Source organism: Macrobrachium nipponense, chromosome 3 (genome assembly GCF_015104395.2).
Source record: "Macrobrachium nipponense isolate FS-2020 chromosome 3, ASM1510439v2, whole genome shotgun sequence".
NCBI classification, from domain to species: Eukaryota; Metazoa; Arthropoda; class Malacostraca; order Decapoda; family Palaemonidae; genus Macrobrachium; species Macrobrachium nipponense.
Window position 1 is genome coordinate 107,040,345 of NC_087202.1, and position 27,667 is coordinate 107,068,011.

The 27,667-nt window shown below is 42.1% G+C and overlaps 1 protein-coding gene and 1 pseudogene across 2 annotated transcripts in view; both read left to right on the forward strand.

Moving 5' to 3' along the window:
* The window catches only part of LOC135221941 (uncharacterized protein F21D5.5-like), a 202,820-nt gene that overhangs the window by 102,461 nt on the left and 72,692 nt on the right, over positions 1 to 27,667 (forward strand). The window lies entirely within an intron of this gene.
* LOC135222096 (longitudinals lacking protein, isoforms H/M/V-like) lies at positions 2,177 to 22,099 on the forward strand (annotated as a pseudogene).

The following is a 27,667-nucleotide window of genomic DNA, read 5'->3' on the forward strand; positions in this document are numbered from 1 at the left end:
CCCGCCCTCCTCCCCTCAGGAGACAGTGGCATTAATAAATATGAATAGAAAATGGGAATGGTTTCCTGATATCCGCCTCCCAGCGGCGGGAATGGTACTACCACCTGGCCGCCCACTGCGTGTGCCGTCGAGTTTTGAAATTCTGTCGGACTTCAGAAAATACAGCTATATATATATCTGCCAGTAAGTATGAACAAACTTAATTGTATAATAACAATAACATTTTCATACATACTTACCTGCAGATATATACGATTAATGGCCCCACCCAGCCTCCCCGCAGGAGACAGGTGGAAGAGAGAAAATATGATAGAAAACGGGAATGGTTCCTAGTCCTGCCACCCAGGGCAGGCCGGTAGATCACCTGACCTACCTGTAGCGAGTGGCGCGAAATTTGAATTTCTGTCGGGGACGACGGAGTCTTAGCTAAGTATATATCTGCCAGGTAAGTATGTATGAAACTTTATTGTATCATAACAATATCATTTTTTTATTACATTATATTTATGACCCTCAAATAAAGGAAGGTATAAGCATGAGGGAAAATAAACAACGGAGTTTCCACAAGATCTTTCGACTTTCTAACGTCCTTTACTTCTTTAGTTAGCTAAGTAAGCGGGACGTTAGAACGTCGGCAAAGATCTCGCGGAAACTCTGTTGTTTATTTTACCCTCGTGGCTTATACCTTTATTTATGGATTTATCACGTCCCTAACTTTCGTGATTCATTTATACATTTAGACCCTCTTGGATTTCTGAGTCTTAAATACACTCAAGAATCAGTTAAATTATGAATTATAATAGTTTTGCACAAACATGAAATTATATAGAATTTGAATGGTAAAATATGAAGCATGGTTTGGAAAGATGTATTTTTTATTGCTTATATATGTAGGCCTATTTCTCATTTCATTTGTTAAATATCAAATATTACATGTTGGTGTATTGATATTGTTCCTGGGAACTACAACTGAATACATGAATCTGTCACCATGACTCCCATTTCTACTGGTAGTATTTTTTTTTTTTTTTACCACCATGACTTGCATTTGATTTGGAATGTTTTAAAATCAATTTACTTTACATAATGTGAAACATATAATATACATTATGATTACATTGCATTCTCGCATAGAAATTTTAATTGCCGAAAATATAAATGAAATATGTTGAGGATATGTGCATATGCTATCCCTTTGGTTGTTTTTGATGATTATTTGGACATGAAATGCCAGTGTATGCCTGGATGTATGTACTGGTCCACAGAATTTTTAGTACACTCTTGACTGGCCCGTGAAGTTGAAAAGGTGGGAACCACTTCTTTAGACAGTGTCAAGGCCATATATTTTGCCCTGATATGTAATGACATATTAATAACAATGTGGAAAAAAAAAAATTTTCATTTCCCTAATCATTTACTCTGGTCTGCATGGTAGTTCTACAAATTTTTAATGTCAGATTCCATGAACTTAATGGTAAAATCTTGGCCTAGTATTAAAAAATATTGTGTATGCGTTCGCTGTGTCTGTGAAATACTACGCACATGATAATTAGTTAGGTTCCAATCAAAAGTTCACTAGTGTGAATTGCGCAACTGGAATTCTGTAAAATTGAGGTATTACTGTATAAGAAAAAAGCAAATGCACCATGAGATATTTGATCAGTGCATTGATACGCATTGATACTATGGAGGAAATCACAAATAATACTAAAATATCATGTTATGCTGCAGGTGATCGCTACCTTTCATTCACTGACTCACAACTTGGAAACACAGATTAGAACATCAAATACCTTACTAGCTACCAGGAGTAAGAGATGCCAAATGTATGAGTCATAACAGATATGGCTCGTGTTACCACTTTTCCATCCATACAAGGTAACTAGCTACCCGGACCCCACAGCATCAGTTTCATTAGTTGGAACTGCTTGAGAAAGGAAGAGAGGGTTACAGCTTCCAAAGCACATCCTAACTGAGGACTTTTCTGTCAGACTTCATTATGGACAGTTTTCAATAAGATAAGTAGAATATCTGGTAAAGAAAGTGCCCAAATACACTACCAGTTAGCCATAATTATTAACAATTTCAACATTTTGCATTAAATATAAGTGACATAGCATATAATTTTTTTTTTTTTTTTTTTTTTTTTTTTTTGTACAGAAGTGAGAGCTCCATTATGGATGATGAATGTTTATCGCTTACTTGGAATAACCATGGAGCTACATACAGAAGCACATTGAGTGTCTTGAGAGAAGAGGTAAGTGTTCAATAGAATTAGCTCAACATGGTTTGTAGTTGTTAGTGCAAATGATATTAAGTTTTATGTTACTTTTACTCGGTGGCATAGCTGGCATTCCATCAGTGGGTGTGCTAGGTGGGGCCAAGATATTTTCATGGGGCGGCCAAAGAAAATTATGCAAAACTAATGTATACCAGTTCTGTAATTATGTAGTTAAATATACTATTCCCAAATGTATACATAACCATGTGAATCAAGGAAAATAATACATAGTACGTAGTAGTATTAGTAATTAGTAAACCTGTACAGTGGTACCTTGATATACGAAAGGCTCAACTTACGAAAAACTCGAGATACGAAAGCAAATACGAAAAATTTTACGGCTCTACTATACAAAAATTGCTCAAGTTACGAAAGGTGTTGCTGTAAAGTTCCGAGATTTGCCCGGACCACCGAGAACAATTTTAAAACTCCCGCGCTGCCAACTGAGTAAATTCGCCACCATCCTCCCGCTCTCATTATTGGTTCCTGATGCTAGTCGCCCCATAAGATCCTGCTCTCCTATTGGTCAGCATCTACCCCTTGTGCTTTAAGTATTCTATTGGTAAAAGGATGCTGTAAATTGAAAAACTTGTTCATGCAATACATTTAATAAAAAAAAACCATTAGGTAAAGATAGAATAAAGAATAGAAATGAATGGTTATTATACTGTGGTAGTTCAGTAGTTGAAGAGAGATAATGAAAATTTATGGCTTACTGTGTACTAGGAAAAGTGATTGCTTGGCGATCGTTCAATACTCGTAAGTGCTGGATGTAAACAGAAGTTTGGAAGCTTTTTTTTTTGGTTGTATATTATAGTTAATGGTTACTTAATAATTATTTGAAATGAGTACATGCAATACATTTAATAAAAAAAATTGTGAATTAGCTATCATAAAATATAAAATAAATCAGACTGCTATCATCGAAGCAACAAATACGTACTTTTTAGAATTCTTCTTCTGTTTTAATATTACGTTACGTATATGTTTCATTATAGCTGTCAGTAACTCGGTATCTCCATTAGGTAAAGATAGAATAAAGAATAGAAAGAATGGTTATTATACTGTTTGGTAGTTTCATTAGTTGAAGAGAGATACTAATGAAAATTTATGGCTTACTGTGTCCTAGGAAAAGTGATTGCGTGGCGTTCGTTCGATACTCGTAAGAGCGGAATGTAAACAAACGATTGGAAGGTTTTTTGTTTGTTTGTTTGTGTATTATAGTTAATGATTAATTAATAATTATTTGAAATGAGTACATACTGATTATTTATACATTTTATTGGCCTATTCTAAGCTTTTAGCTTCTTAGGTTTAGATGTCAGAATCATAGACTAGGCTACAGTAGCAACCGCTAACATAGGGTAGGCTTATTGTTAAGGGACATATGCTAAAGTCCTAATATATGCAGTAAAAATGGAGTTGAACATTACATGCAGTTGAATATTACTCAAGTATGTACAGTATTTTGCCTTTTTTTTGGAGTCATATTTCTTCCGTTGGATCAGCGTCGTAACCCAGAACATGTGTTGTAGGCCTGGAAATATAATTTACTGGGTGTTTTTGTAGGGCTTGGAACAGATTAGGCATTTTACATGTAAAATGGGGTTCAAGATACGAAAAACTCATGATACGAAGGCCGCCTCGGAAACGGATTAATTTCGTATCTTGAGGTACCACTGTATTTGAAATTACAGTAGGGGCCCTCAGGTTACGAAATGAATCCGTTCCGAAGCGGCCTTCGTAATCTGATTTTTTCGTATCTAGAACTACATTTTACATGTAAATTGCCTAATTCGTTCCAAGTCCTACAAAAACACCACAGTAAATTTTATAATAAAGCTAATTGACCAATAACAATGAAATATGTTATTGTTAGTATACAATAAGGTTTTGTACATACTTACCTGGCAGATATATACTTAGCTATACTCTCTGACGTCACGACAGAATTCAAAAAACTCGCGGCACACGCGACAGGTAGGTCAGGTGATCTACCTTACCCGCCGCTGGGTGGCGGATGTAAGAACCAATCTCCCTTTCCAGCCAGAATTTTTCCTTCCTTCCCCCCCACCGGTCTCCTGAGGGGAGGCTTGGGCGGGCCATCAATCGTATATATCTGCCAGGTAAGTATGTACAAAACCTTATTTGTATACTAACAATAACATTTTTGTACATGAACTTTCCTGTCAGAATATATACTTAGCTGATTGACACCCTTGGTGAGGGAAAGAGACAGCCAATATAAATATGGAAAAAAGGGGAAAAACACACTAGTTGTAGGATGTAAATACAACCTTGGTTCTTACCTGTTTAGGCAGAAGACTTCGTAGTTACTGTCTATGAGTCTGCGTTGCCTTAAGAGCTTCAGCGAGGGCGTGACCTACAGCTGACAGACTCTTTGGGTGGGTCTATCAAAGGGATTTGGTTATCCGCTTACTTGATAGAATCCGAGCAGGATCTGTCAACGGGGATTCGCCCACTTATATGACAGAACCTAACCACTATCATTGCAAGGAGCTCAAACATAAACCGATCACCTAACCAATCTAATCATTGTTAGACTACGAAATGAAAAAACATGCCTACCCGCATGTTCTTTCACACAACCAAAAACTTACAACCTAACAAGGGGAAAAATATATACTACTAAGGATATGTCTCAGCTCCCTGCCCCAGCACCGAATCCGCCGATACGTACGGGCCTAACCCGAAGCACTTTTCATACGTAATTTTGACGTCTCTCAGATAGTGGTTTGCAAAGACGAGTTGCAACGCCAGAATGTTGCCTTCATAATATTACTCAGGGATATGTTTTTTGTTAAAAGTCAATGACGTGCAATAGCTCTTACCTCATGAGCTTTGACCTTAAGAACTTTGAATTGACTTTCTCACATATCGCATACGCTTCTTTTTTTCACCAGGCTTCTGATAAAGAAAGAAAGCGCATTCTTCGAAAGGGTCCTCCTTGGATCTCTTACAGAGCACCAAAGGTTGACATCATTGCCCTTAAGTTTTTTCTTTCTCTGTAGATAGAATTTCAAACTTCTTACTGGGCAAAGCGACCTCTCTCGCTTCCTCGCCTACTAATGCAGACAATCCTTGTACTTCAAAGCTCCTAGGCCAAGGATTTGAGGGGTTCTCGTTCTTGGCTAAGAACGAAGGAAGGAACGAACAGATAGCTGCATCTCCTCTGAATCCCACATTTCCTTCTAGTGCATGGAGTTCACTAACCCTCTTTGCGGAAGCCAATGCCATGAGGAAAATTGTCTTCTTCGTGAGGTCTCTAAACGATGCAGACTGAGGCGGTTCGAACTTATTGGACCTCAGGTAACGTAGCACTACATCCAGATTCTAACTCGGAACCCCTGGAGAAAACCTTCTTGGATGTTTTCAAACGATCTTATTAGATCATGAAGGTCCTTATCTTCTGAAATGTTTTAAGTTTCTGTGCCTAAACACTGCAGATAGCATGCTACGATAGCCTTTAATGGTGATACAGCCAATCCACTTTCTTCCCTAAGGAAAAGTAAAGAAGTCTGCTGTTTGGGTCACAGAGGTACTGGAAGAGGAAAAGTGATGGTTCCTACACCATCGCCGAAAGACGTCCCACTTCGATTGGTTAGACTCTAAGGGTAGAAGGCTTCTTGCTGCTGCGATAGCCGTTGCAACTCTTGCAGAAAAGCCTCTCGTTCTGACCAAACTTTTGACAGTCTGCGCCAGTTCAGATCTAGAGCGGGGAGGTTTTTGTGATACCTCTCGAAGTGGGGTTGTCTGAGCGATCGATCCTCTGTGGTAATTTTCTCGGAAGATCTACTAACCATTCCAATACCTCTGTGAACCATACTTGTGCGGGCCAGACGGGCTACCAGAGTCATCCTTGCTGCCTCCGATTCTGCAAATTTTCTTTAGAGTCTCTCCCAGTATCTTGAATGGAGGAAAAGCATACATGTCTAGACCCTTCCAATCTAGTAGAAACGCGTCTATCGACACTGCCTCGGGTCCGATATCGGGGAGCGTAGTTGGCTATCCTCGCATTCTTGGCTGTGGCGAAGAGGTCTATATGAGGCTTGCCCCAAAGCTTCCACAGGTCCTGGCAAACATCTTCGTGAAGAGTCCACTCTGCAGGTCAGGACTTGATCTTTCCTGCTTAGGAGGTCTGACTCTGACGTTCTTTTCTCCCTGGTACGAACCCCTGGTAAGGAGACAATCTTCCTTTGCTCTGCCCAAAGCAGAAGTTCTTTTGCTGTCTCGTACAGGGAGAAAGAGTGAGTCCCCCCCTGCTTCCTGATGTAAGCCAGGGCCGTGGTGTTGTCCGAGTTGATCTGTACTGCTGAAGCTAGGACGTGGGGCTCGAAAGCTTTCAAAGCTAGCCAAACAGCCATCAGTTCCTTCTTGTTGATGTGCCAGGTCACCTGTTCCTTGTTCCAGGTGCCTGACACTTCTCTTGAGCCGAGCGTCGCTCCCCAACCTGTTTCCGAGGCGTCGGAATACAACACTTGGTTGGGGTTCGGATGTGAAGAGACATCCCTTCTGCAAACCTGAGAGGGTTGGCCACCAAGAGAGGTCCTTCTTGATTTCCCTTGAGATCTCGAAGGAGAACTCTAGGTTTTGCGAATGACACCTCCAGTTTCGATGAAGAAAGACTGGAGAGGTCTGAGGTGCAACCTTCCTAGAGAAAGGAATTGCTCCAACGAGGAGAGTGTCCCCAAACAAACTCATCCACTCTCGCTGTGCATATTCTTTCTCTTAGGAAGGCTTTGACTTTCTCTGACCCTCGGGCTATCCGTTCTGGAGACGGAAAAGCCCGAAAATCCAGAGAAGCCATCTGAATCCCCAGATAGATACGATCTTGACTGGGGATTAACTGAGACTTTTGAAAGTTCACCAAAAGTCCCAGAGAACTTGCCATGAAAAGGGTCTTTTGTAGGTCCTCCAAACATCTTTCCTGAGACTTGGCTCTGATCAGCCAGTCGTCCAAGTAAAGGGACACTCTGACTCCCTCCAAATGTAGCCATCTTGCTACATTTTTCATTAGGCCTGTAAAGACCTGAGGGGCTGTTGAAAGGCCGAAGCACAAACCGCCCTGAAACGGAATATCCTTCTCCCATCATGAACCTGAGGTATTTCCTTGACGAGGATGGATAGGCACATGGAATTAAAAGCGTCCTGAAGATCTAGGGACACCATCCAGTCCCCTGGCCGAAGGCCGCCAACACTGAGGATGTCGTCTCCATGGCGAACTCCTCTTTTCACAAAGATATTCAGGGCGCTTACATCCAGAACCGGTCTCCATCCTCCTGAGGCTTTTGGAACTAGAAAAAGGCGGTTGTAAAAGCCCGCTGAGCAAGGGTCGCTCACTAGCTCTATAGCCTCTTTCTCGAACATTTGTTCCACTGCTTGTGTTAAAGCAAGGCTCATGATGGATCCCTGTACCTGGCCACCAACTCCCTCGGAGTCGTTGTCAACGGTGGTCTTTCCGTAAAGGAATCAGATACCCTTTCCTTATAATCGAGAGGGACCAGTTGTCCGCTCCTCTCTTTGCCCAGGCTTCCGAGAATCTTAGAAGTCTGGCACCTACTGGTGTTTGGAGGACTACTTCCCTACTTCTTAGCTCTGACAGAGCGTGAGAAGGATCTACCTCTCTTGAAAGGTCTATTACCTCTCGAGGTAGAGGCTCTTAGAAGGGGGGGGGCCCCCTCGAAAGGGCTCCTGTCTAGCTGGAGTCTCCTTCTTCAGTCTTCGTCTGGAAGGAGGTCCTAGGCTTCCGTGCCGACTGCGCGAGCATGTCCTGAGTCGCCTTCGCAGAGATAGATCCTGAGATGTCCTGGATTATCTTCTTCGGAAATAGCAGAGGCGAGAGCTGGCGAATACAGGAGAGAGGCTCTTTGGGCATGCGAAACAGACTTGGTCAGAAAAGAGCAGAAGACTGATCTCTTCTTAAGGATCCCTACTCCAAATAGGGAGGCTATTTCGCTCGATCCATCTCTAACTGCTTTGTCAATGCACGTTAGAACACTGTTTAGATCTTCTGGCGAAATAAGCATCCGGGTTTCTGAGTCTTCTTAGCCAAGACCCCCAAAGACCAGTCAAGGAAGTTGAAGACTTCCAAGACTAAACATTCCCTCAGCAGGTGGTCAAGCTCGTTCATAGCCCAGGAAGTTTTAGCAGACAAAAGAGCCGAGCGTCGTGCTGCATCTACCAGAGAAGAGAAGTCCGCATCCGCCGATGAAGGAAGACCCAGACCTAGGGTTCTCCAGACTCGTACCAAAATCCAAGTCTGCCCGTAAGCTTGGAAAGGAGGGAAAGAAAAACACAGTTTTCCCTTTCTCTTCTTTAGAAAGCAGCCAATCACCAACACCTCTCAAAGCCTTACTTCATTGAGATGGTTGGCTTCATCCTCACACAAGAGGAAACTTTAGTCTTCTTTTCGAAGTGAGAGAATAAAGAGAGAGGAGACGGAGGAGCGACGGGAGTAAGGGAGTCTCCAAACTCTTGAAGAAGTAGATCTGTAAGGATCTTATAGGACGAAACTGACGAGTCCTTCACCAAATCCTCTTCTGAAGGTTCAACTTCATCCACTGAAGAACCCTCCGCTTCTTTACGAGGGCAGTTAGCCTTCTCTAAAGAAATGCGCCTGTCCAAAGAGTGTCTAGTAGCAGACTGGCGCCTATCAGGGAAGCCAAAGTTTCTGGAGAGCTCCTCTCGAATGAGTCCTTCCTCTGATGAAGGGTCGTTGCTCTTTGCTCCTTAATCCTACTCCTAGAATTCCGGGCTTCCAAGGGGGAGCGCCTGCTAGGAGAGGAGAGCCTACTATGCTCAAGGCGCTTTTCAGGATCCATGCGCCTGTTCAAAGGAGAGCGGCTGCCAGGCGAGCTGCGCCTACCATGAGGCGAACGCCCTACTAGGCTCTTGGCGCCTACTTACAGGAGAACGAAGCCCTGGAGAAGGTCGCCTACTAGGAGGACGGCGTCTACCATGCTCCACAAACTTCGCTCCCGACTTGTGTGTCTCTTCAAAAGGTAGTCTCCCAGAAGGAGACATATCTTTCAGGCTCTACACCCGCCTGTCCTGAACCGAGCGGCTAAAAGGAGAGCCGCGCCTATCAGGAGAAAAGCGCCTATCCTCCGCACCACGCTTGGGAGCGGGAGAGCGTCTTACTTTGGGAGTAGCGCCTACTAGGCTCAAGGCGCTTAACATAAGGCGAGATCCTGTCTCTTGACGAATCCATCAAAGAGTAGGCTCTCTTATCAGGAGAATGAAGGATCTTCGTAAAAGAGCGAGAGGACGAGGCTGTACGTCTGTCTTTAGACGAACGTCTACTAGGCTCTAGATCCCTTCCTACTGGAAGAGATGTAGTCACCAGGAGAAAGCTTCTTGGGCGATTGACGCCTGGAAGACGACAAGCGCCTGCCGAGGGAAGAGCGCCTCCTTCCATCCGCTGATAAAGGAGAGAGAACCGACTCTGACTGAGACGGTAACACAGGCGAAGGAATCCTAGACTTCTTGACAGGGAGAGAGACGTCTTTCCGACGCGTTCCTCCTGCCAAGGAGCCCGCCAGCGCCGAAATCTGCGCTTGCAGTCCAGCAAGAATTCGAGCTGGAGATCTTGTAAAATCTTCCACAGGAGAAGAGGCTCGAAGCCTACTATGAGGCGAGAACTCCTGCTCCCTCCTGGGTTTTTCTTGATCTCTACTTCCGGTTCTTCTGGAAAAACTTCCGGGCTGGAAGGAAAGGAGCCAGGCGCCTTCCAGGCTCTCTTCAGCGGTCGCGAAGAATCCGAGGCGCTCCATCCTCTTCTAGGCGAAGGTGAGGAAGACGAAGAGAAGCATTGGCGCAATACCTCCTTCTTCGCGCGAACAAGGGCAGCCTGGGTACGAGCATCAGGATCTACCGAGGGGACGCCTGATCGGTGGGAGTTCTCCCCTAAACTTCCTGCGGCTTTTGACTTTCCTCCTCCACTGGACTGGGAGTCTGGAAGAGGTCTAGGCCTGGAAGCATTAAGGAGCCGATCAGACGCACCCTCCACTGCACTGGGGTCATGCACAATTCACCTTCACTACTCTTACCTTGCAACGAACGAATCTTCTTTTCCATGCTAAGGATCGTGGCTCTCATGGTTGCCACTTCCGTAGTCGTATCCTTAGGTTCGATGCAGGGCGCAGGAGCTGAAACTGGAGAAGGTTCTAATGCTACAACAGGATTTTCTTCTACTTCGCTAATACGAGACTTACTAGAACTCCTAGACGAAGCCTTTCTCACCTGTCTTTCTCTAACATTCCTCAAGTATAAGGAAAGAAAGAGCCTTCCATTCACCCATCATCCAACTTCTCACACTCATTACACGGGTTAACAAAAGAACATTCTTTCCCTCTACATTTAAAGCAAACTGTGTGAGGATCTACCGTAGCTTTCGGTAGTCTCACTTGCATTCATCCATAGCGCACCACTCTAAACATAGAAGATTTCTTAACCTCTAACTCAGACATCTCGAAATCAAAGAAAATCAAATCAATATCCAAAAACAATCCACAAATGCGTATGCCAAGCAACAAGATCAGGTACTTCACCGAAAGTCAGTCCAAATAAATCCACGGCAACGAGAAATGAATAAAGCTGTCAGGAGGTAACAACCACAGGTGTAGTCGTCACCGGCGACAGAAAAATTCTGGCTGGAAAGGGAGATTGGTTCTTACATCCGCCACCCAGCGGCGGGTAAGGTAGATCACCTGACCTACCTGTCGCGTGTGCCGCGAGTTTTGAATTCTGTCGTGACGTCAGAGACGTATAGCTAAGTATATATCTGACAGAAAGTTCATGTACAAAAACAACAATTTGGACCATTCAATACTTAAAACCTAACCATTACTGTACTGTAAATAAAGTGTATTATTGTACAGGGTACAAGAAATTGTGGGTGTAGTAAAATGTGGATCCTAACCTTTCGAGTGAGGTGATGTCCAAAAGTGGCGACAGAGGAGGAGAACAAACGGCAGAAAACATGAACACTCAACTTTACGAAACATTAAAAAATGGCAGAAAAACATTAACACTAAACTTTACGAAAACACATTAACAAATGGCAGAAAACATTAACACTTCTTGATTATCTCCATCTTTGTCTCCATAGAAACATCCTCTTCTTTCTGTTAACTTCAGCAACATTCTTGGGACCCATGGCTCATACTGTAAGTCATTAAGTTCAACAGCAAATCACGATAAAGTAACTTACCGTACAACGAAAGTGAAATCACTAACACACATTTATGTTAACAAATGAAATATATGTGAACGAACACATTCCAGAGATGTTTACAATAACGCTGCCACCAAATATGGTCAAGGAATGCCGTTACATAGAGGCATGATGGGACAGATGCTGACCAATAGGAGAGCAGGATCTTATCGGCAATAACTAGATCAGGAACCAATGGGTAACTAGCACAGAACCAAGGGAGAGTGGAGGATGGTGGCGAGTTTACTGAGTTGGCGGCGCACTAGTTTTAAAATTGTTCTTGGTGGCCCTGGCGAATCTTGGACTTTACCCTTTCGCAGCCTGAATTATTTTCGTATACAGTAAGCAAAAAAAATCTTCGTCTTTGCTTTTGTAACCTGAATTTTTTGTACATAGGGACTTTCGTATGTAGAGGTTCCACTGTACATATAGAGCTCAATTTTCAATTAATTTTCAACTCTTACTATGTATATGCAAATGTATTAAGTACTGTAATGTAAATTTCCTCACAACCTTATATGTAACTATATATTATCCAGTTTTAATTTTCAACTATATGTGTATATATCCTTGTCTTGTAAATATATCAAAGTAATGGATAACAGCATCAATAACACAAAAGACTTATGACCCTCCAAATTCTCTTCAAAATTTCAACCCGTCCCATTCCCTCTTCTTTGTCTCCTTTTCCTGTAAATTAACTCTTAAGCAGCAGTAGCAAATTGCTTTGAACTTACTCAAAAATATAATTATAGTTTCAGTCACTTCATACTTAAGTTTGATAACATTAAGTTGAATCAAAATATCAGGAACAAACATGTTATTTGTGTTAAAAACCTATAAACATACCCTTTCATATCTCAGCTCTATGCAAGTTTTAAAGGTGACAAGAACCAAATGAATGTCATTAGATATATGGTGCATCTGTCAAATAAAGATATTATGTAAAGGGTAAAGCAGACTATTAATACCATTAAAGTGGATCATATCTGACAATCAAAATAATAATATTTGCAGCATGTGTCGATTGTGTTTAAAAGAAAGAGATAAAAAGAAACATTCACTTCATATCTATATACGAGTCGACCATACACATAATGGGGATCAACATAAGGTGATAGGAATATGCCAAAGTTTAGCTACAAAGGGAATTTCAACTTGGGGCCAGCTGGGGAGGGGCATCATCTGCTTGGGTGGCCCAGCCCCCCCACAGCAACGCCACTGCTTTTACTACATTTATATCCTGCTAATTAAAATTGTTTTCTGTTTATTAGTTGATTTTTAGTATTGTATATATGTATTTCTTGGAATTTCAGGATGGAATGCATTTTTTTTTATGTAGATTTTTAATAAGAGTAATTTGTTTTGGTTTCAGAATACTTTAACGGATGTTACGCTTGCTTGTGATGGCAAGACATTTGCTGCCCACAAGCTAGTGTTAGTAACATGCAGCGATTACTTCCGTCACATTCTAGGGGATGTGCCATGTCAGCATCCAATTGTATACTTGCGAGGAATTGCAGCCAAAGAAATGCAAGCACTGATAGACTTCATGTACACTGGACAGACAGCATTCCTCAGAAAGAAGTTTCCCTTATTACTGTCAACAGCTGAAGCTCTACAAATTAAAGGTTTAGGAGTTTTTAGTGCTGGTGAAGGGTCTGATCCAGAGAAAAGCAACTGTGAACCAAAAAAAGAGAGTTCAGGGGTTTCCAGGAAAAGGCGGTCAGAACCTTTGGTGCACACTGGACTGAAAGAGGATTCTGCACGTGCCAATTCAAATAGTACCACTTTGGATAACCACTTTTTAGAAAATCTTTATAGCCACCATTATGCACTAATGTCTACACCGAAAAGAAGAAAACCTGAAGAAAGGCCTTTGCTGAAAAGCCCTAACTTTGCATCATCTGCCCTGTGTTCATCTATTTCTGACAAAACTCACTCAGTAGAGCCGTCCTCACCCATGATTGTGAAAGAGAATGGGGAAGGTAATGTAGTGCCTCGAACAGAAGTTAGTGGTCTGTACTCTGCGAGAGAGCCAGAAACTAACAAGCTATCATTTTCTTCTACATTGTCACTTACTACATCAACCTATTCCACTCTCAGTCACAGTCCAGTCCATCACTCGCATATAGATAGTAGTAAAAGAAGTACTTCAAGCCAAGAACCTCTACATGATCCTAGGCCTGAGACTAAGACAGCATCACCACGAGCATTGAATTATACATTAGCAGGTCTGGGAGGAAACAAGGAAGACTATAGTGCAGGGTGTTTAGCTAATATACTAGAAGAATCAAATGCTGGTCTTGCAGATACACCAGAAAACTTGGTAAGTCCCACTTGCTACACTGTGAATATTGTTTGATACAGTGTGGATGCCAGTTTAGAGGCTTGCAGCTTGCTTAGGAAATGACTAGAGACATAGTGCAATTTATGCTATTACACATTAGAATTATCATTGTTAACTATTTATTTGAGATTCGGATTGCAGTTACTTTCGAAATAACATTAGGGTTATGTTCCTGGAAATGTTGTGTTTAAAATTGCATTATTTGGTAAACATAATTTTCCCATAATTTTCCTAGACTCTTGAAAAAGTTTGCCTGTTTTGAGGGTTATGGTCAACTTTTAAAGGAATATTACATTTAAGGAAACTTGAAACATTAGAAGGTCACAGAAACAACAATAAGAACACAAGTTTTTACTTTCCTGCTCTCCGCTTGCCTCGTTCATCACACTCTTCCAGCTCCCTCTTCTTTTGACTCCAGTACTGCTATGAAAAGAGATAACTTCTGTATAGAAAATCTCTCTTAAGTACTTTATCTTCTTTCTAAAAAAAGTGTCACATTAGTAAAGTCATGAAAGCATAAGCACATACTTATTTTATTAATATACACTTCTCCGCTTTGGCTACTTGTTGCTAGTACTGTCATATGCTGTCCATCCCTCCTCACTGCTCACTTTTCTTTTTCGTCTGTACGTCCTCTTCACTTTTCTCTGGCTCCTGTGATACTTCATTCATAAGAAAATTGTAGTAGTTTTGTCTGTGTTGTTTTCTTCTTTCTTTACATCTGGGACCCTGGAAACCCTGGGTAGGTTTCTTTCTTCTTCTACTTGGTAATATGGCTGTAACATCTTTGCCACTTGTGATCAACCCAGGCACATGTCTGATTAGAAAATGATGCTTACTAGTAAATTTGTGTTCAATCAGAATTGTTTGTATATTAGAAAAGCATACTATCTCCATGAATTTTTACTCTTTTCTGAAGGGTTTTTGATGTAGGAGAGGCTAATTGGAGAGGGTCCCGTGGTAGTGGTTTTCACTCGCCCCAGGAACCATACCGACACCTTTTAATAAAGGTGAGCGAACCAGGATATTATGGCAGGTTCCAATTTAGCAGTTCTCTGGTATTATAACAATATTTTACCTTAGAAATAGTGCTAAAGGAACCTATTTCACGGAGCGATACGGCTTCCTCGCCCAGATAGATTTTTCCTACGTCAAAATCCCTTTTTTACATTCGTGTTGTTCGCAAGGGGACTGTATATGAAATTACATCATTCATAGAAAATTTGTAACAAAAGTTATCAATCTCTTCACATAGCACTATATGAAACTGGGGTGGTTTGTTGGGGATGCTTTGAGTCCATCTCTCCCAGCAGTAAGGACATTTTTAAGAGAATTATCACTAAACCAGTGTTAAAGAGGAAAATTCTGAAATGTTTGCTTATTTTCCTCACATTTGTTATGTGCAGTAATAGGCATTGATAGTAATATATCAGTACATACTATGTATGATTGGAAGCAAAATGTATTTTTTCCATAGTGCAAAATATTCTGAGTTTATACTATAATGTTAAACTGCATCAGTAGGCTGTGGGGAACTTAGTAGTCATCAATGCCAGCTATATTCCTGGGAAAAGAGTGTAATAGCAGACAAGCTGAGCCACCAGGACCAGAATCTGGTAACAGAGTGATCTTTGCATCAGGAATTGATGACTGAATGTTATTCTTGTGGGAAAGACCTGTGATAGATCTGTTCTCAACAAGATTCAACAAGAAACTAGAGAGATATTGTTCAGTAGTCCTGGACACGGAAGCAGCAACAGAGGATACTCTATAACATCCGTGGGACAATCTGGACGTATTTGCCTTTCATACTTTTTGTCAGATCCGTCAGATCCTGAACAAGGTGATAAGGTCACAGAATCTCAAGATGCCCTTGGTGGCTCCCTTGTGGTCAAAGGTAGAATGGTTTTCCGGATTTGTTATCCCGACTAATAAAAGTTCCAAGAGAATTACCTCTCTGGCAGAACCTACTATGTTAATCCCACATGGAGAGGTATTAGCAATCAGTACAGTCCTTATCTCTTCACGAGTGGAGACTGTCAAGTATCTCCTGTGGCTGAGAGGCTTTTCTTAAAAAGCAGCATCACAGATGGCAGGAGATATCAGAAAGTCATTGACATGTGTGTACAAGGGAAAGTGGTCTGTCTACTGTGATTGGTGCCGTAGACAGTATTTTCCAGCCAGAGCTTCTATTAACAAATAGATACCTTAGACAGAAAAACACGTCTGTCTGCCATAAAGGTGATATAGGGCTGCACTAGCTCTGGTCCTACAGATGAAAGATGTAGATATTTCTTCTTCATGGGAAATATCTGTGTTAAGAGGTTTGAGCTGTCTTGTTCTCCTAGAGAACTAAATTCTCCTAACTGGGATTTAACCCTGGTATGGACTAGCCTTACTAAGGCCTCCTATGAACCATTGCGACACACCACTGATAGGAACTAAACTCTGAAAACAGTCCTTTTGCTTGCCCTAGCATCTACCAAAAGGACGGATGGGAACTGAATGGCCTGTCATGAAGTGAAAACATTCCAGATTTTGAAAGTTGTTACTTTTCAAATTTATACCAGAAATCGTGGCTAAGACTCAGAATCCATCAGTAGTAGATGACAGATTTGTCTTTTTTTCTGTACTTTCATTGTGATACGTGTGGATAGTGACTGAAGAAATGTTGTTATGTCCTGTCATAGTACTGTGGCTTATTTAAAAAAAAAAAACTTGACATCTCAGACTTAGGTGTTGAAGGGCCTCTGTTAGCACAGGCTGGGTCAAGAAAGAAGTGTCCAAGAATACAGTATTGTTTTGGTTAAGGGAAATAATCAGGAATGCATATTGATTTATTACCCTGTCCATTAAGAATTAAGGAGTTCATGATTGAGTGTTGGGGCGCTATGTGGTGCTATGAGCGACAACTTTATGGTAGTTGCATATATCAGCAAGCTTGGAGGGTTAGTTTGGTCTCTCCCTCTGCACCAGTTGATGATGCAAGCACATGAGTGGGTGGTGGCCCTCAATAGAACTGACTGCCAGATACATTCTGGAGGCTTGGATTGTAGTGACAAACAAGCTCAGCCACAAGAACAGGTGATAAGGACAAGTGGTCCCTGCACACAGGTATAGCAGGAAGGCTTTTTTGTGGTTTGAGGGACGCTTGTGTTAAATAGTTCCAGACCCATGGACTGCAATGGAAGATGCCTTTCAGCACTCATGGGGCAATCTCAAACTAACTAAGGTGGCACCCAAGTGGCCACATTCCGAGTGATATCCTGAGCTGCTTGCTCTATTATCTGATCAGCCGATTGGACTTAGTCAGAAATGGCTGCTTAAACAAATAAATAAATAATAATCTGTTATCAGGTCCTGAGAGAGATTCCTTTGTAGCTCAACCTTCTGTATCAGCCACACAATGAGAGGTAGTACTAGGCTGAAGACTATCCAGCATCTCTGTGAGCAAGAGGCTTTTCTCGCCCATACAGTGAAAGAGATATTTGGATAACCACATAAATCTCAGCAGATGTGTATTAGGAGAAATGGGCTGTCTTTTGTGGGTGGTATCATCACATCGTTCAACCCTAGTAAGAGCACCATCTTCAGATGTAGAAGGGCATCTCGTCTTTTTTCACTGAGAGAGACTTCTCTCTATCTTGGCCAATAAGGTCTATAGGTTGGCTCTAGTCATGAGACTTGAAGCAGCAGGTCTCTCTTCCTTGTAAGAGATCACCATGCTCCGTAGAAGCTATGAATAGACTTGTCCCCTAAGAGAACTCGGATCCTCCAAGTGGGACATGACTCTCATCCTTAGAAACCTTGATCGTCACCATATTAGCCTTTGAGAGAGTCGTCAGACAAAGATCTGACCCTGGCATTGGCAAAAAAGGTAGGTGAACTTCATGGCCTCTTTTTAACATTAGGCACTTGAGGGGCTGGGGGTCTGTCTTGCTGGGATTTTTCTGATTTCATGGTGAAAAATCTGAACCTGTTGATCCCTGATGTTGGCCTCAAGTCCTTTACAATCCCCTCCTTAAAGGACTTCATATAGTTGTAGCGGGATCACAAGCTAAAAAACAAGCGGGCAAGACCCCCCCCTCACATAAATTTAACCAATCTGGTTGCCAAACTCTCCCTCAGCCACACTTTCCTCTTCACGCTACAGAAAAAACAGGACAATTGTATTACCTACACACGCAACAAAAAAACACAAACACATGTACTCACCCCAACTCCAGATACTCAGGGCTATGCTGTACTGTCCATGGACGAGGTCGTTGAGACATCAGCAACTGCTGCAAACCAAACACACAACCAATAACAAAGAACTATAACCACACAGCTCAACAACAAAACACGACAAGCAACCAAGGACACAACCCCACAAAACACAACAAACTAAGGACCACAACCACAACTCAACAACACAACAAACGGAACAAGGACTACAACCACAACTCGACAACACACCAAACAAACAAGGACCACAACCACAACCAACAACCAAGGACTACAGCCACAACAACAACCACCAAGAAACAAAACAGCTCAAACCAACAAACAACAACCCAAACCCTACTAACAACTCACAGAAACTCACAAGCTCAACAACCTCCCAACACACAAGCGCAACAACCTCCAAACACACAGCACAAATAACTCCCTGAAAACACAACACCACTGACTAACAATACTGCCATGACTGCTGCCCAAACGTCTGTCCTACACAATTTCTCATACAGACTGCCTCCTCAGAACTCTGATCTTAACAACTAACTCCAACCACACCAGCAGACAACCCAGAATTCACCAACAGCCAATTCAATCGTTAACCATCCATCCACCAATTACGCCCTCTCTCTCTCTCTCTCTCTCTCTCTCTCTCTCTCTCTCTCTCTCTCAAGGACGTTGTCAAATGGAACTCCCATAACTCCTCCCTATAGTGATCTGGACAAGATACTATGTACTGTGTCCCACTAGGGTGCTGCAATACTATCTTAAGAGAACTCGTTATCTCAGCATGAGTGTCAACGCCTCCTTGTTAGCAGTGGCAAGACGAGGAGAAAGTATTTCAAGAAAAACAGTTTCTCTCTGGCTGCGCGAGATAATCAAGCGGGCATATGACACTTCAGCAAGGCTGGTAGGTGCCAGAGTCGGGGCAATGCCCCTGACTTTATGAGCTCTTGCCTCACGAAGTCAGGGGCATCGCCCTGACTCTGGCATTCTTTATGAACCTGTTAGTTCAACATGTGTTGCATGCATTGTTGTGGTTGCACCAGACCACCTTTGGCTCCTTTTTACCTGCAGGACATTGCCCAAAAGTCTTTGGACATCTTTTCCTTGGGTCCTGTTGTGGCAGCTTCAACATGTATTCTTCCTAACATACAAACCTGAAGTTCTTTACTTAGATGGCCACCCCTCTTATCTGACAGTAAGTTTAAATGGCTGTTCAGCTTGTGTTTGCAAGTTCAAATCCTAACTTAAGGGGGCCGGCCGGAACCCCTATATATGGTGGTGTAGGGCGAAAAATGCAAAGTCATGAAAAAATTCATGGAGCTCATATGGCAGTTGAGAATACGTATACGAAATTTTTCGTCAAAATTCCTCTTACTTTCGTAGTTACAGGGTAATTAGTAAACATAACTCAATAAGCCTAAACATTCATCCGTACAAGAAAATGCAATATTTCTTCTGTTATCGAAAATTTTGATAATTATTGGCAAAGAAATTGTGAGAAATGGCATCTGTAGAGATTTCGTGGCTCGCATAAGCGAGTATCTGGTTCAATCATGAATCAGTTGGACCATAGACTTCAAGTAGATTACACGTTCAGGTTTCACCTCGTGACATTCGCTTGCTTTTACGTATTGTTTATGTATGTTTCGGCAAGACGTTCATCATGCCAATGAGGAAAAGACAAGGGAAACATCTCGCTAACATACAGGACGAAGAAAAATCGCTCAAGTATTATTACAGAATATCATAATATACGCGGTAGTTAGTGAAGAGAGAGGGGAGGGTTGCTTAGTAATGCCCCCTTCTTGCCTGACAGCACACGTCACACTGTGCCCAAGGCTAATCGACTTTGAGCAAAGAAATCTTCATTTATGATAAATAACATAGTTTTGGTTTTTTAATACCCAAAATGGAATATGAAATTCATAATAATCATGCTTTATCAAATTGTCTTTGTAAAAAGAGAGTACACCTTCGAGTCTTACTCTGACATTCTCTTGCATTTACGTTTGTTTATCTTTGTTTCGGCAAGAATGTCATCATGCCAATGAGGAAAATACAAGGAAAACATCTCGCTAACATACAGAAGAAAATTCGCTGTAATAAGCCGAGTTAGTGAAGGGGAGAGAGGGGGTTACGTAGGAAGGAGTGCCCCATCTTGCCTCAAGCAGTGCCCCAGGCTACGATATATGAGCAAAGGGATCATCATTTTATGATTAAATTGATAAATAAAATAGTTTTGGTTTATTAATACACAAAAAAGAAATATACATTCATAATAATCATTATTTATTAACATTGTCCTTTATAGAAATACGAAGGAAAACTTGAACACCCGTATCTCAAAACTATACTTATTGACCTTCAAAATCTATCTCCTCACTTAGTTTTAAAGCTATAACATTGGAATTTGGTATATAACTCAGAAAGACATTATAGAACAATCAAATAGAGCCCTTTTTTCCAATTTTTGTTTTTTTCGTCTTTTTTTTATAATTTTTTTTTCTCGTGATTATAGGGTTTATTTTTTACCATATTGAAAAATTCATATCTAGGAAAAAAAATGACATTTAGAAAAAAATGTCAAAGGCAAAAAAAATCATATGCAGTTTGGAGATGTCCCAAGTCACCTGTTAAGTGGTATGAATGTCAAAGTCCTGTCGTTAAAAAACGGCATTAGCCGGCCAGCCCCCTTAAAGGATTCCAGGTTTGAATGTTAGGAAAAATACAAATTACCTACTTCATTGTTTCTTAGCAGTTTCTTTGTCTTTTCTTCTTGTAATTACTTGGAAAAGAAATTTCTGGCAATAATTTTTTTTCTACTCCCATCTTTTTTCTAATTTTAGCCCTAACTTTTTCAGATGAAAGCTGAAGTGAAGGAAGAGGCTCTAGATTTTTACCAATACTGCACTGTCAGAAGGCTTGCATGGTGAAAATATTCCACTCAGTACCAACAGCATTGAAGAAGAGACCCGTATATATCTGGATGCCTTTACCAGAAGTGCCAATTTGAACAAAGCTGTTCCCCTTGATGACCACAGGTACTTAAGATTGTATTGTTGGTTTTAAAGGACTTTCATGCAGTGCAGCTGGATATTTTTCTTGACAGTTTTTTACCAAAATCTAAGTCATAGTTCCAATTTTTTTACTTTTTAATCTGACAAATGTGATATCTACGTTTAAATACTACTTTTCAAATATGCACAGGCAGCCCTGGTTATTAGCCCGAGAAGAGTCATTGTTAGGCTCAGAGGTCTGGATAAACTAATCCTTTATAATAATGATGATAAAGCCCTGGTTATTGCGGGATCGGTTATCAGTTTTTTTTGTTTTATGGTTCTTTTTGTTTTGAATAACTAGGGTTTAAAAGCGCTCTTGTCTGGTTATTGGCAGCTTAGTGTCGTGAGACCCTCATAAAATACAAACATAATGAATATGAATCTTTTCCATGCATCTTAAAAAGTTAGCTTTACCTCACTCTACAATCTAATAATGAAGTATGTATTCTCATAGGTATATGTATAACTATTGTACTTATAAATACAAAAAAGCAATGTTTAGTTTGGAAAAATTAGCTGAGGGCAGTAGTAAGTTTATTTGCCATATATAACTCAATTCAAGCAATTTTCTTACTTCTAGTTAGGATAAATATAAATCTATAGAAACTACTTTATATGGGACAAGGTTATTTTTTGCTATATGGTGTTTTAATTCTAAATATAACAAATATGTCTTATTGTGGGCTTAAATTTAGTTATTTGTTTTTTGCGTAAAAAATTTATTTGAGTAACTTCCATTCATTATTTTCACCCTATTTCATCGTAATATCTATTAGAGTTACTTATTTATCTTTTATTGACATAAAATCAACAGTAAATTGTGTTAAAATACTATTTTTCTCCACTATTATGTATGGTCAAGTGTCATCCATGTTACTGATGCATGATAATTTATGGTCATTAGCAGTGTGAACATTGTTTTCTCAGCTTCAGCTACAACTGCAGCTTAAATTTAGGAGTATATTTCCTTTCCGTTATTTTCTCCATAGCAAATAAAGGTATATGTAAAAAATAATATCAGTCCTATTCTACTTAATTAATTTCTTTGTAACATAACTACGGTAATTATTTACTATCGTATAATGGCTAAAATGCAAGCAAAAGAGCAGCTGTTGTCTGATTTGATTGTTTGTAGCAAAACAACTTTTTTTCCTTCAGTTGTTTATTGGCTGTATACATTTAAGCAATGATTATAAATTTATTTTTATCATTCTCTTTTACTTTTTTAACTTATTTAACTAGAAGATAGGATAAATAAATTTAACTAGAAGATAGGATAAATAAAGAGATGGAGATGAAAGATGTTAAGTGTTCTGATAAAGGTGACTTTCTCTCTCTCTCTCTCTCTGTGTAGTCCAAGGTTTACTGTAAGTTCATTGAATCTAGCATTAAAATTTTGTAGAACTACTGTGCAGACTGTAGTAAAGGATTAGGCAAATAAAATTCCACATTTTTATTTAGAGTTATTACATATAAGGGTAAATTAGCTGGCCTTGACACTGTGTTAGGCATCATTAACCAGTCTAGGGCACCTTGAGGTGGATTGTGGCACCAGTAGACTTTTGAATTTCAGTATCGGTGAATTTTGGTTACCGCCAAGCCCCAGGAATGGAACCCCTGCCAATAAACGGGGGCTGCCTGTATTGTATAAGTACTTATAAAAATCTTTTTGATCATTTCATATTTTTATGGCTGTTGTCTCATTGTATTAATTACATCCCAGTACAACCTGCTAAATTGTCTGTTTGTTGTCCACCATTTTAATTACAGGCACTCGCTCAATGACTTTACATCACAAAACATAATCATTTATATAGCTTATATCTAAACTTACTTAAAGTGCTATTCTAATACACAAACCTTAAATAAATTTCTCTATAATGAATGAACAATTACTTTAGTTTGTAAATTTAAGCAATCATAAGTTCATTGATGCCCTTTTGAGTTACCCATTGGAGGCAGATGAAATTGAAGGGGGTAAGGGGGGATGGGGGCTGAGATAAAAGTGTCATTCTGAACACATAGTATAGTAGGAATAACTGGAGAAATAGAACCTGCAGTAGATCTGTCTAACCCACCTAAAAACAGAAAAAGTAAAAAATGCTGTCCATGTAATTACAAAAGAAATATTGTTATATATGGCATGGCATATGAAAATAAAAAAAATTCTTATGCTCTCTAAAATTTAGCGTACTTGAGTTGATAAAATATATAACAGAAGTGGAGGAGGCCTTGGATAAGTACTTAATCCAATGTGTATCTTGATAAACAGTAGCCACATTTTACCAAGGGATATTAACTTTATTAAAAATTGGAATAAAATAGCCTTACATGAGCAAGAGAGAAAGATGGTAAACAGACAGACATTCATACTATTGCTTATGGAACTTACAACTTGAACACATTTCCCATGCCACATATACTAATACTGACTGGTCGCTTGCCTGAGTAGTTATAAAAGACCAATTTGTTCATGAAACTTACCTGTCAGATATATATATATAGCTGTTATTTCTGATGTCCGACAGAATTTCAAAAACATCGCGGCACACGTAGTGGGCGCCAGGTGGTAGTACCCATTCCCGCCGCTGGGAGGCGGATATCAGGAACCATTCCCATTTTCTGTTCATATTTTTTCTGTCGCCGGTGCTGGAAACAACTGTTTTACAGTACCTCCGTCTAGGATTTTGATTTATCTCGCTTTAAATTATCTGATTGACTTTTGGTATCGACTTCTGGATTGTTGGATTGGCACGGTGTAAAGTTGGATTGGTTTTTTTGAATTTTGGATTGGCTTTTCTTGTGGACATGATGTCGGGATCAAGTACTGGAAGTTTCAGAGTGTGTGTGAGGATGAATGTAAGGTGAGGCTTCTTAACCTTCAGTTGATCCTCACACAGTTTGTATGGAATGCAGGGGGCATGTTTGCTTGGTTGATGATCGGTGCAATGAATGCAACGGATTTGTCTGATGATAAATGGAAGATGTATTGAGACCTATCGACGTAAAGTGGAAGCGCGATAGAGTCAGGAGGTCTTCCTCCAAGAGCAGTTCTACGAAAGGTAAGGAATGTAACATTTCTCCTCCTCTAACACCAGTAGATTTTGCTCAACCTAATCCTGTTTTGTTGCCTTCGGGCCCCAGTGCTGTGTCTGGAGAAGGTAACACCCTTTCTCTGATTCTTGAGTCTATTCGCGCTCTTGAATCGAAAGTGTTGGCCTTAGAAACTGGCCCTGTGAAAGTTTGGATAGTGCCCCTAGTGTTGTGGAGGGGGGGGGCGTCAGATCGGCCCCATAATGCCTCTAGGCCTAGACCTCTATCGGACTCCCAGGACTCAGGGAGTGGGTATGTCGAAAGCCGCAAGAGGGTTACGGGGCCTCCCCACCGATCTGGCGTCCCTTCGGCAGCCTTGTTGCTAAGTCCCAGGCTGCCAAGGAGCGCGCACGAGCGTGTGTCCTGAAGGATTGCTTTCGTCCTCCGAAGCGTCCTCCCCGCGCAAGGGGTGGAGCGCTCGGAGAGACTCGCGTCCGTTGAAAAGGACTTTTCGTTTTGAGGACGCTTCACGTCCTATGTCACCGCTTTCGTCAGAGGACGCGTATGACGCTTTTCCTCCTCGGAAGAGAGGTAGGGTTTCTACCGACGAGGACGTTGGTTTCCGCGCACAGGCGTGTTCACTGAGAGGCAGGTAGCTGTACCTGCTAGAAGGAAGGAGGCGTCCCTCGCCCCTCACCTTCTCGCAGGGTCCAGTCCTGCCCCTTCTTCTGCTCGTTCGTCACCTACGAAGGATATCCTTGTGTCCCTTCAGGACCAGATTACGTCTCTTATGGCTCAGAGGACTCGCCCAGCAGCAGTCGCGCCTAAGCGGAGAAAGGACGTTAGGCTGCCCGTCAAGAGGACGAAGCAGTCTCATTCTCTCTCGTCTCGTTCGTCTCTCTCTCCATCTCCGGATCATCACCGTTCTCGTTCTCCGAGTAGATCTTTCGTTCTCGCTGTAGAGGACGCTCGGCGTTCGAAGCATGGACGCTTTGCGCTCTCGGCAGGGCGCTTTTGAGGACGCCTCGCCAGGACGCTTGGCGTTCGAAGCAGGACGCTTTGCGTTCTCGGCAGGACGCCTTTGAGGACGCTCGGCAGGACGCTCGCCGTTCGAAGCAGGACGCTTTTCGAACGAGGCAGGACGCTTTTGAGGACGCTCAGCAGGACGCTTGCTTGGCTAAGCAGGACGCTTTTGGCGCCTCTCGTCAGGAAGCTCGCGCTTCCTCTCGTAGGGACGTGTCTGCTAAGACAGTTTTCCCGTTGCTTCAAAGGACGCGCTACATTCGCAGGATGTCCGTCCTTCTAAGGATCGTCGTAAGGGCGATTCCGTACCTGAAGCGGGTACTTCCAATCAACGGAAGTCTTTGTTCAGGCCTGAGACTGCTGGACGTACGCCCTCTCCTGATGGACGTTCTCCAGTTCCTCTTAGGGAGGAAGGGGAACTTAGTAGTCCAGGGAGTTCCGTCGAAGAAGAACCTCCTGTAGCTTCAGCTGTCTCGGACTATAAGGTTCTTGTCAGGCTGCTACGTTCATCCTTCGGGGTATAAAGTTCCAGCCGGCAGCCCCTAGGTCTCCTCCCTCTCAACTTTCGTCTTCCAAGTCCGTTAAGACCCCTGAGTTCGTCGAAATGAAGACATCGCTTTCGACAAGAGGGCTTTCAAGAAGCTTCAAGATTTTCATGTCTCGAAGGAAGGACCAGGCAAGACCACTTTCGCCCTTCCTCCCTTCCTCCCTCTAGACTCTCCGGGAAAGGAGGAATTTGGTATGAAACCAAGGAGGACGTGGGAGTAAAGGTTCCTTCGTCCGCTCTTGGGGACTTCTCCAGTTTATGTGGAGCTCAGAGGAGGTCTCTCTATCGTCTGCTAGGGTGTCCTGGACTCCTGTGGAGACGGACCACACTTGAAGGGACTGCTTCGCACTTTGAATGTCTTTAATTTCTTAGACTGTGCTTTGGGAGTTTTAGATCTTCAGTCTAGAAGTCCTGATTCTCTCAGTCTGGGGGAGCTGTCCAGCGTGTTGTCATGTATGGACAAGGCCGTCAGGGATGGTTCGGAGGAGCTAGTTTCTCATTTTGGAACGGCTTTCCTAAAGAAAAGAGCTCTCTTATGCAATTTACCTCGAAGTCGGTTTTTTCCCGCTCAGAAAGCGGAATTGCTCTTTGCGCTCTTTCGGACCATCTCTTCACCCAGGCTATGGTAAAAGGATCTGCAACGAGTTTGCAGGAGAAGGCGACCCAGGACCTCTTGGTACAGTTCTTTCAAGACGTCCAGCAGTTCCTTCCACATCTTCATTCAGTAAACCCCCGAAGAGAGTCAAACCCTTTCGCGGGGCACCCCCTCGAGAGCAGCTCCTCAGGGAGGGAGAGGTTTTTCGAGAGGAAGAGCCTTCATTTAAAACCAAATCCACCAAATGAAGATCTTGGCCTTCAGACGCCAGTCGGGCCAGGCTGAAGTTCTTTGCGGAGGCATGGAGGCAGAGAGGGGCGGATCCTTGGACTCTCAAGATCGTAGAGCAGGGTACAAGATCCCTTTTTACATCCTCCTCCTTTAACATCAACTCCCAGAGACCTCTCTCCATCTTATCAGGGAGAGAAGAAAAAGAAAAAAGGTATCCTTTCGATCTGTTAGACCAGATGGTCGAAAAAAAAGAGCGGTGGAACAAGTCTTGGACCTGGGGTCACCGGGCTTCTACAACAGGATTTTCCTGGTGCCGAAGCAGTCGTCGGGTTTGGCGCCCAGTCCTGGATGTGAGCAGGCTCAATCTTTTTGTGGAAAAGATCAAGTTCAAAATGGAGACGCCTCAGTCGGTGCTAGGAGCCTTGAGACCTGGCGACTGGAAATTGGTGTCTCTGGACCTGCAGGACGCGTACTTTTCACGTCCACGTCCACCCTCTTTCATGGAAGTACCTGAGATTCGTCTTAGACAACAGGGTTTGCAATTCAGAGCCCTTTGTTTCGGTCTCAGCATGGCCCCGATGGTTTTCACAATGATAATGAGGAATGTAAGCGAAGTGCGCTCCATTCGTCAGGGATCAGGATATCCCTCTACCTCGACAATTGGCTGATCAGAGCATCGTCAAGGCGGAAATGTCTGAAGGACCTTCAATTAACGTTAGCCCTAGCAAAGTCTCTGGGTCTTTTGGTCAACTCCGAAAAGTCGCATCTGACCCCGACACAGTCCATCGTGTATCTGGGGATTCAGATGGATTCAGTGGCTTTTCGGGCGTTTCCATGGGCATCCCAGGAACGTCAGCGGCTGGGTTTAGAGAAAGTCGCAGCCTTCCTAGAGAGAGAAGCTTGTTCGGTGAGGGAGTGGATGAGTCTGCTGGGCACCATTTCCTCGCTAGAAAAGTTTGTCTCGCTGGGAAGACTGCACCTCAGGCCTCTTCAATTTTCCTTGAGGAAGAATGGAAGTCAAAGGAGGACCTGAATGCGATCCTAAGGATCTCAAACAAAGTAAAAGGCCACTTAAGATGGTGGCTCGAC